This window comes from Microtus oregoni, unplaced genomic scaffold (assembly GCF_018167655.1).
Source record: "Microtus oregoni isolate MIOR12 unplaced genomic scaffold, Mior012 000011F_ref0000422, whole genome shotgun sequence".
Lineage (NCBI taxonomy): Eukaryota > Metazoa > Chordata > Mammalia > Rodentia > Cricetidae > Microtus > Microtus oregoni.
This window is the reverse complement of record NW_024543070.1, coordinates 19,448,305-19,459,491: the sequence shown is the minus strand read 5'-3', so window position 1 is coordinate 19,459,491 and position 11,187 is coordinate 19,448,305.

The window sequence follows — 11,187 nt, the reverse complement described above, 5'->3', positions numbered from 1 at the left end:
TGAGGTCATCGGGCTTGGCAGCAAGTGCCTTTACCCAGTGTGCCCTCAGGTTGGCCCTGGTTTTGATTTTTGAGTCAAGGTTTCCCTGTGTAGCTGGCCTCCAACTTTCGATCCTCCTGCCTTAGCCTCTGGAGTGCTGGGATTGCAGACCTGTGCCAATGCATCCAGAAAGTGGTCATGATCTGGAATTCCTTGGGTGGCAGAGAAATTGTCTTCTCTTGCAAAACACAAATACAGGGGTCCCAAATTTTGTATACTTTATGATTGCTATTTCTCTGTCTCCCTGTCTCTCTGTCTACCCCCACAACCCCTCAGTGTGTGTGTGTGTGTGTGTGTGTGTGTGTGTGTGTTGTTATTTTTTTGAGAGATTCTCAAGTAGCCTGGGCCGGTCTTGAATTTCTGATCCCCTGATTCAATCTCCCACTGTAATTTTAGCCCTAAAATGTAAACTTTAAAAAGTATATCTCTTGGTGCTGGTGAGATGGCTCAACAGTTCAGAGCACTAGCTGCTCTCGAGGACCTGTGCTGGGTTCCCAACACCCAATAGTGGTTCGCAATCATCTGTAGCTCCAGTTCCAGATGGCCTCAGGACCCAGGACACACACACACACACACATATATAAATACACACAGGAAGAACACTCACTCACATGATTTGTCTTTTTTTTTAAGATTTATTTATTTATTACGTATATAACATTCTGCCTTCATGTATGCCCACATGCCGGAAGAGGGCACCAGATCTCATTACAGATGGCTGTGAGCCACCGTGTGGTTGCTGGGAATTGAACTCATAACCTCTGGAAGAGCAGCCAGTGCTCTTAACCACTGAGCCATCTCTCCAGCCCTCACTCACATGATTTGAAATATATCTACAAGAATCTGTTTTAGCCGGGTGGTGGTGGTGCACGCCTTTAATCCCAGCACTCGGGAGGCAGAGGCAGATGGAGCTCTGTGAGTTTGAGGCTGACCTGGTCTACAAGAGCTAGGTCCAGGACAGCTAGGGCTGTTACACAGAGAAACCCTGTCTCAAAAATAAAAATAAAAATAAATAAATAAATATGGAATGGCCTTCCAGAGTATCCCTTAAATTGAAGAGGCATGTGAAGGTGAAGAAACGGTTTTAGAGAGGTTTGTGGGGTTGCTCTAGCACAGTGAAGAGGCAGCAAGACCAGAAGCCCTCTGTGTTCATCTGCTGCCCTCTTTTCCCTCCACTGTCTAGGAATCTTTCCTGGGGGGGGGGGGGACCTGGATTTGACAAGTCTTTAACATCCAACCCTGAAGTAAATATTAGAATCGCTGTATCTAGCGGCCAATAGATCCTCTTCCTCTTTGTTTTTTTTTCTTTTAAAGCTTTATTTATTATATATACAGTGTTCTGCCTGTAAGTCTGCCTGCAGGCCAGAAGAAGGCATCAGACCTCATTATAGATGGTTGTGTGTCCCCATATGACTGCTGGGGATTGAACTCAGGACCTCTGGAAGTATGGAAGAGCATTCAGTGCTCTTAACCACTGAGCCATCTCTCCAGGCCCTCCTCTTCCTCTTTTCTCTTTGCTTCATCTACCACACAAAGGGGCCCATCGTTTGTTTGTTTGTTTTCTGAGACAGGATTTCTCTGTGTAGCCCTAGTTGTTCTGGAACAAGATTTGTAGACCCAGGCTGGCCTCAAATTCACTGAGATCTGACTGTCTCTGCCTCCCAAGTGCTGGGATTTAAACTGCCTGGAAGAGTCCTCTTTTTTTTTTTAATTATGAATATTCAACCTTGTCTTAGGCTTGTCCCATTCACTCTTATAAATTAATTTAACTTGTTTCTATCATCTACGTTTTGCCCCAGGACTTTTTACCTTTCATTTAGTACATCCTGCTTTCCTGCTTACTCTCTATCTGGCCCCTGGTATCTCTTTTTCTTTTGTCCCCCAAGCCTAAATTCTCTCTCCTACTTACTCTCCGACCTATACCTCCTATGTTGCTATTGGCTGTCCAGCTTTTTATTAGACCAATCAGGTGCCTTAGGCAGGCAAGGTAAAACAGCAACACATCTTTACATAATTAAACAAATGCAACACAGCTTTACACAGTTAAACAAAGATTCTACAACACAAACAAGTGGAACACACCTTTACAAAGTTATGTATAAAAATATTTGGTAACAGTAACTTTAATGTGCTACTTTAAAGTCTGTATTTATTGTAATATAATTGAAGGGCCCACTGGTCTTCAGATGGAGACTGAAGAGCAATAAGATGAGGCCGTTTGCCAGAATCCCCTCAGCTGATTAGTGTTGTTGAGTCTCAAATCCAGATCAAGCCGGATCTGCTTCCCTTGTGCCCTTTTCACTACACTCTGTGGTCTTTAAGCCACTGAAGGTCTGTGCTCTCGGACAGTCAGCAAGCCATTTCTGGGGAACTGAGTACTTGATTTGGGAATTCATTTCCAGGTCCCTTTACCACAGATCTCCCCCCCTCCCCACAGTGGGGAGCCAGCTTGAGTCAGATGGTCTCTTTCAGGGACTACAAGGGGTCTTTTGTGTTAAGAGGGCACACAGACAGAGTCAGCCTGGGGCAAAGTTGGGAAACAGACAAATCTCCTAAGTGCCAGGCTCACCCTCCTTGTGGGAGAGGGGCGAAGTTACCCCCTTCACAGCCTATCTGATATACTTGTCTCTAAGGCCTCCCTTCAGAAGGAACCCTGGGCCCTTGCTTCAGTCCACGATGCCCTTCAAGTTTCCTCCTTCACAACGCCTCAGGGATTGGGCCGTGCTGAATTCCTGCCCCTCCTCAGGCCTCTTCCCATTAGCAAAGGACACACTTGCGGTCCACTTACCAGTGGTTAGTGTTGTGGCTCTGCACGGGTCAAAGTCCAGACACCTGTTTCTCCTTCCTGTAAAACAGGATAATGGAGGCTGGGATGGCTCTGCAGGGGAGAGCACACGCCTGAGGACCTGGGTTTGGATCCCTGTACTGTTGTTAACAAACCAGGAATAAAACCAGTGGAAGGCAATTGAAATGGCCCGGCGCTTAACACCAAGGCTGATGACTGAGCCCTATCCCCAGGATCCACAAGTTGTAATGAAGGTACCACCTCCTGCAGGCTGTCTCCTGGCCTCCTCTACACATGCACAAACATTCATAGACATGCAAGTAAATAAATGTGATATAATCATTGGTTAAGGCCCAGCACAGTTGTTTGCCTCTATAGCCTAGCACTGTGGAGGCAGATTATTGAGGGGATTTGCTGCCTGCCTGTCCAGCTCCAGACAGCAAGAGATCCTGCCTCAAAGGAGTAAGGTGGACAGTGTCAAGGCAGAACTGAGGTCCCTTCTGGCCTCCTCAAGCAAGAAAATATAAGAAATGGTGATGGATTTAAAACGAAATAATAAGCTGGGCATGGTGGCACACACTTTTAATACCAGTACTTGGGAGACAGAGGCAGGGGGATCTCTGAGTTTGAAGGCTCCCTGGTCTACAAACCCTGTCTTGAAAAAAAAAAACCAAAATGAGATAATAGCACCTGCCCCAAGTAATTATTTATTTTATGAGTATGTGTGTTTTGCCTGCATGAATATCTATATCTATATCATCTATACACTGTGTATATACCTGGTGCTCATGGAGGCCAGAAGAGGGCACTGGAGTTACAGGTGGTTGTGAGCCAACATGTGGTTTCTAGGAACAGAACCCGGGTCCTACGCAAGAACAGCAAGTGCTCTTAACCCCTGAGCCATCTCTTCAGCCACAGAATTTAAGTCTTGCTGCCACTTTTTTTCAAAGAGTATGCAGTTTATATTAAAATTTTCTTTCAGAATTGACAGATACAAGATAGATACTAAAAAGAAACAAACCATGAGGCACTCGACTTTAAAAGGCCACACAGGTAAAGCTAGTGCGGTTTTGGACACTGCGCTCACAAAGAATAATGCCTCTCACTACTGTCTGTCTGTTTGTCTGCTTTATCTCTGGGTCACCCTACTGCCTGCCTTACCCAGTCCACCACAGGTATTTAGCAGAAGATTCAAAGCCAACACAAGTATGAGCAGCCCAGGGTCTTGGGAAAAAAAAAACGCCTCTCCCTTCTTCTGTTCAGTTCAACAGAGACTCCAGATGGTCTGGTCTGTTCATAGGCATCCTCTGTGGGGGATGGGCTGTAGCCCAGACACAGGCTCATTTCATCCTTTCACACACACACACACACACACACACACACACACACACCCTCGTGCTAATGACCTTTGCTCTGGGATGTCACTGAAAGGGTGAAGGGTCACAGATCTCTGCATGGCCAGGAATACCAAGCATGCCAGCTACATACCCGCTCTCCAAGACCCCTGCCCCTTCCACAAGGCCTAGATTGTGTCCTAGCAGCCCTGCCATGCAGTGTGTCCTTCCTCGGGGAGGGAAGTGACAGGAGGGCTTGCTCTCAGAACCTCAGTCACAGCCAACCGTTGGTCGCCTTCCCAACACTTTAACCTTTCTAGCCTCTGCATTTGTCCCTCTGATCTCTGGGCCGCCCTTTCCTCATCTCTGCAAAACAAATCTTGTTCATTGTTCAAGCCTGGCCGTTCCAGGAAGCCGTCCCTGCAGCCTGGAAAGAGCTCTCTGTGTTTGAGGCCAAGTCCAGATCCTATCGCTTCTTGTAATTTAGGCTATGGGGTCTTGGCCCAGTGCTGGATATTCAGATGTGCGCGGAGTCAGGCGGGCTGAGCTTTGATTGCCAGATCAGTCACTCATCAGCTCAGGAGCCTTGGGTGAGTTGTTTGGCTGCACTGGACCTCCATGTAAAATTGAGAAAATAAAATAGGATGATTATGAAAATTAAATGAGATAATGCTCATTAGGCCATTAGCATGGTGCCTTATACACATTAAACTCCCAATAAATGGTAGCCATTATCCTTGTTTCTGTTCTTCCACTCCCATTCCACCCACAGCATTCAGATAAGGCCTTGACCGCTTCAGTATCTAAAGGCAAAAGGTTTTTGCTTTGTTTATTTGGTTTTTTTTTTTTGGAAGGCAGAATTTTATTGGAATTAATCTCTTAGATCCAGATGTGAAAATCCTCCTCTGGAGAGAAACAGCTATGTTGAGAACACGCTAAGAACCAGAGATTCCCAAGAGAGGATGCAGGACAGAACCGTAGGGCGTCCTTGCAAGCGTGGAAGAAGAAAACCGAGGGCTCATCAGCCGAGGAAAGTGTCTGGAGGTTTACAAATCAAACTAACAAGCACGTGGGGGTGGGGGTGTGTTTGTTTTTATTCTCGACTGAGACAGGATCTCACTATAGCTTGGGCTGACCTGAAATTGTTAGGTAGACCATGCTGGCCTCGAACTCGACGGAGACCCTCCTGCTTCTGCTTCCAACTTAAAGGAGTGCATCACTACACCTGACCTCTGACTTCCTTTCCAAGAGAGGAAAGGATTTAGTCCGGATCATAGTTTAAAAGTAGCCTGTTGTGGAAAGGAGGGCGTGGTGTTGGGCATGGAAGGCAGCTGGTCACAGGGACACACAGATGCGGGGGGGAGGGGGGGATAAAAAGGTGCTGGATTTTTTTGTCACTATTGTACAGGAGTTTAGAAAAGAAGTGAGAGACAGCTAGACTTTGGAGAGTCTATGTCGCCTCTAACGAAAGGACGCGGATTGGAACGAAGGGTGGCAGAGAAGTGACTAGCAGGCTTGTATAGGAAGCTAAGGAAGCTGCCTGCTCTTCAGTAAAGTCGATTTATGCGAATTCATCTTGGTGTTAAGTCCTCCTTTGGATAACAAGAAAAGCTTTTCTGGGGCTGGAGAGATGGCTCAGTGGTTCTTGCAGAAAGCCAGGTTCAGTTCCAGCACCCACACTGTGTTTCACAACCATCCTTAACTCCAGTTCCAAGGGATCTGATGCCCTCTTCTGACCTCCTCGGGCACTAGGCATGCGTGTGATGCACGGATATATATGCAGGCATAACACTCATACACATAAAATAAAAATAAATCTGTAAAATATTTAAGAGTAGCATTTTTTTTTGTCACTGGGCAGGGGTGGCACACCCCTTTAATCCCAGCACTGGGGAAGTAGAGGCAGGCGGATCTCTGAGTTTGAGGCCAACCCAGTCTACAGAGTAACTTTCAGGACAGCCAGGGTCACACAGAGAAACCTCTCTTGAAACAAACAAACAAAAGGAGTAGCTTTTCTCTAGGTATAGGGCTGCACATCAGAAGCCCCAAGCTATCTGGGAATCTGAGACATGATTGCTGAGACCAGCCTGGGTAACATGGGAAAACACTATCAGAAAGAAAGGGGTGGGGGGAAGGAGGGAGAAAGGGAGGGGGGAGGGAGGGAGGGAGGGGGGAGGGAGGGAGGGAGGGAGGAAGGAAGGAAGCAAGCTAGCTGAGCCCAAGCCTGGTAACACACACCTGTAATACCAGCACTTGGGAGGTGGAGACAGAAGAGTTGGAGTTCCAGATCATTCTCCACTACATAGCAAGTCTGAGATCAGCCTGGTCTACATGAGACCTTGTTGCAAAAACCTCAAGGGGAATAGAACGGCAGCTTTGTCACTCTGCCACAGTGAAGGCCCCTTCCTGGATTGCAAATTTATGCCTTAGTCTTCAGAAGATAAAAGACAGAGGTGATGGCACATGCCTTTAATCCCAGCACTCAGGAGGCAAGAGGGAGATGGATCTCTGTGAGTTCGAGGCCAAAATGGTCTACAGAGCGAGTTCCAGGACACCCACGGCTACAAAAAGAAACCTGCCCTCAAAACAAAACAAACACACAATGATAGAAAACTCTTACCATTTCTGTCGGTTCTCATTGCCTTCAGCTCAATGTGAAAATAAACTTAATTTGTGGATAACACATTCACTCTGCCCTATTCTTCAACAGTCAAGACCAGAAATCTAGCAAGCCAACAGCAACTTCTCTGTTTTCTGCGCCTGGTACTACCCCTATCCAAAAGCACCAGTCTTGACCATGAACCCAGATTTCCTCATGTAGAGAAAATTAGTATACAAAAAGTGGAAAATAATTGAGGATGCCCCTGGCTCCTGACTCACTGGGTCGGCCTCCTTAAAGCCTGTTTGAACTTCCTGGAACTGCATTACATAACGGTTAGTTACCCTTGTACTAAGTAATTCAAGTAATTCTGTTACTTGGAGTCAAAAGCCTACTGACAAAGATGCTACCTCTGCTTTCACGAATTGTCCAAGGTCCCTTGGGATCTGAGGAGCAAACTCAGCCTTTTGGTTTTCAGCCTGGAGTTCAGCTTTTGAAAGGATGTCCTAAGGCTGCTCCACACAGAACCTGGGAACAATTAGTGGAAGAGTCATCAACACCATCTTAGTGCTGGTTCAGGTCCTAGAACAGAAGCCATGGTGCCCACAGAGGTCTCTCCCAGAAGCAACAATAACAGTGGCTGTCATTTACCCAGTAATCATCCTGTAGGGGGCACTATGTTGGTGCAGGAGAATTGTCTGTATTCTGTCAATCATGTTTTAAATAAATGCTGATTGGCCAGGCAGGAAACTTAGTCAGGAAAACCAGACAGGAAGTAGAGGCGGGGCAAGGAGAACAGGAAGATTCTGGGAAGAAGGAAGCACTTCCCCCATTCCAGCCCAGACCACCGAGAAGCAAGATGTAACCTGCCCAGCTGAAAGGTACCGAGCCATGTGGCCAACATAGATAAGAATAATGGGTTAATATAAGCTACAAGAGCTAATAAGTAGCCTGAGCTAATGGGCCAATCAGTTTTATAACTTATGGAGATCTCTGTGTGATTTTCTTTGGAACTTGCCGGCTGTAGGGTACCAGGTGGGACAGAAACCACAACAAGCAAGCCCCCTCATGTTACACTATGTAAAGTATTATAATAATATATTCCAACCTTTAAAACAACCAAGTTGGGGAGCTGGGATGAGAGATCAATTTGGGAAGTACTCACTGCACACGCATAAGGACCTGGATTTGGATCCCCAATGTCCACATTAAAAAAAAAAAAGTTAGGTATGGCAGCTCTAGCCATGCATGGGTGGGTTGGAGACAGGAGGACCCCTGAAACCTGCTGCCTAGGTCGTCTTGGTGAATCAGTGAGCTCTAGGTCCAGTAAGAGACCCTATCTCGAAAAATAAGATGGAAGCCAGGCATGGTGGCACATACCTTTATTCTGGCACTTGAGAGGCAGATGCAGGTGGATCTTTGTAAGTTTGAGGCCATCCAGAGCTACATAGTGAGACCCTGTCTCAAAACAAAACAAACAAACAAGCACAAAATTCTGCTGTCCCAAGACTGTCCTTCAGCCCTCTGCTCCCAGAGCCCGTTGCACTGGGCTTCACAGAAACTAGTCTAATGACATTAACCATCCCAGCCACGACACCATGAAGAGCTCCAGCCCAGCCACCGTGCCTCCACCTGATCTTGGCCCTGGACTGTGGGCTGGGAGAGTATCTAGTTGTTTACCAGGAATTTGGACCTTCTTCAGAGAAAAGCACAGATGACCTATTAGTCTAATTCAAGCACTTAGCAAGGAATGACTGTACCATTCACACCCCCAGGCCCGGGCTAATGGAGCCAAAGCATCTGAGCCTCGGATACTCAGAATTCTCCCCGGGAGGAGAGAAAGAGGGAAGGCGGGTAGACCCTGAGCCCCCGCTGGAGTTTGCTGGGAGGCAGCTTGGCTGAGCATTTCCTGGGCTAGGCAGGCTATGAGGATACAAGAATATGAAGGGAGAGGCTTGCCTATTCCACCCACCACTCTGGCAGCAGTGTGTGTATGTGTCTGTGTGTGTGTATGTGTCTGTGTGTGTGTATGTGTGTGTGCACCAGGTGTGCATGTGATGCACAAACACACACAGGCAAAATACTCATAAACAAACAACAAAAGCAGCGTCTGGGGACATACCCGAGTGGCAGAGCACTTGTGTGAGGAGCTCAGTTCAGTCTTCATCATAACACACACACACACACACACACACACACACACACACACAAAGCCTTAGATCAGAGGAAAATGGAAAGCATTCTGGTGTGAACTGATTTGTCTCCACAGAAAGCTTTGCTGGAGTTCAGTCCCCACTGGAGGCTGTACATAGTGGTGTACACCCATCCCCATCAGAAGGCAGAGGAGCTCTGTGAGTTGGAGGCCAGCCTGGTCTCTATAATGAGTTCCAGACCAGCCAGCGCTGCATCGTGAGACTCTGTCTCACACATCCAACTTTGGTATTTAGAGGTGAGACCTTTGAGAAGTGATCAGATAAAGATAATCAAGGATGTGCCTCCTTGATTGGATACTGGTGTCAGAAAGAGAGAGAGAGAGAGAGAGAGAGAGAGAGAGAGAGAGAGAGAGATTCTTCCAGCAAAGCCAGAGCCAGAGAGAGCCCCTTGATCTTAATCCAGAAGCAAACCAAATAAACCACCTTTTAGCGAACAGGGAATCTTGCTGTTAAACCCATGATCTTTTTGACTCAGCTTCCTGGTAGCTGGGATTACAGATTGTGCCACTGTGCCCAAAGAAACCTCTTTTCCCTTATTATTTACCAGATCTGTGATATTGTTTATTGGCAATAAAAGATTAACTAAGTAGGGATAGAAGGATCAGAAGTTGAAGATCATTCTCACATCACCAAATACACATCAAGTTGGAGATAAACCTTGGCTACAGAAGACCCTATCTCGAAAACCAAACAAACACATAGCTCATTGGGTGGAGGTGCTTGCTACCAAGCCTGAGCACCTGAATTTGAACTCTGGGACCCACATAAAAAGTGAGAAGTTGGGGCTGGAGAGATGGCTCAGCGGTTAAGAGCATTGACTGTTCTTCCAGAGAACCTGGGATCAATTCCCAGCACCCACATGGCAGCTAACAACTGTCTGTAACTCCAGCTCCAGGGAATCTGATACCTTTATATAAAAAACACATAAAATAAAGTTAAATGAAGTTTTTAAAAGGTGAGAAATGTCTCCTTCAAATTGTCCTCTGACCCCTACACATATACCATAGCATGTTTATTGGCTCACATACGAAAAATAAAAAATAAAACACAATCAAATATCCATGAGTTCAGAACTGGTTGAATAGCTGTGCATATACCATACAAGTCCACGATGTGCAGCAAAGAGGAGCAGGCGCAGCTCAGGCTCCATTCACAGTTGCTGCAGTGTCTGTGACTTACACTTGGATGTGCACCTCCACACACATATCAAAACATACCCAGCCGGGCCGTGGTGGCACGCACCTTTAATCCCAGCATTTGGGAGGCAGAAGCAGGTGGATCTCTGTGAGTCAAGCCCAGCCTAGTCTACAGAGTAAGTTCCAGGACAGCCAGAGCTACATGGAGAAACCCTGTCTTGAAAAACAAAACAAAACAACAACAACAACAACAACAACAAAACTTCCAGTTAGCCTCACCTCTCAAAAGCTCTAGAACTTCATAAGACAAGAGAAAGATCGCCACAAGCTGAAGGTCAACCTGGGCTACATAGCAAGGGCCAGCCGGGACTTCATGCTAAATGGAAAGTCCCTGTTTCCAAAAAAGGAAGCGGGGTGGCAGAGTACTGAGAACTACCCGAGTGGCAGAATTCTTGACCTCGTGTATACAGGTCCTGAGCTGGATTCCAAGCTGCACCATAAAAAGAAAGAAAAGGAAGGGGGGAGAGGAAGGAAGGAAGGAAGGAAGGAAGGAAGGGAAGCCATGCATGGTGACCAACATCTGTAATCTTAGCACTCAGAAGGTTGAATCAGGATTGTTAGGACTTCACTGCCAATCAGGGTTACACAGTGAGTTTCAGACCAGCCTGAGCTACAGTGTAAGATTTTGTCTCAAACAAAATAAAACAAAAACTGCTGGACATAGTTGTGAATGCCAATAATCCCAGCACTTGGGGGGGGGGGGGTAGAGGCAGGAGGACCAGGTCATTCTCAGCTATATGGCAAGTTTGAGGACTCCTGAACTCTATGAGATGCTGTCTTAGATGTTTCTCTATTGCTGAGATAAGACACCATGACTGGGGACCTTGGGGAAGGATTGAAGCGGGGAGGGGAGAGGCAGGGAGGGGAGCAGAGAAAAATGTAGAGGTCAATAAATATCAATAAAAAAAAAAGACACCATGACTAAGGCAATTTATAGAAGAGAGAGTTTATTGAGTTTTGTTTACAGTTTCAGAGGGTGAGCACATGACCACCATGGCATGGGGCATGGCCACAGCAATGA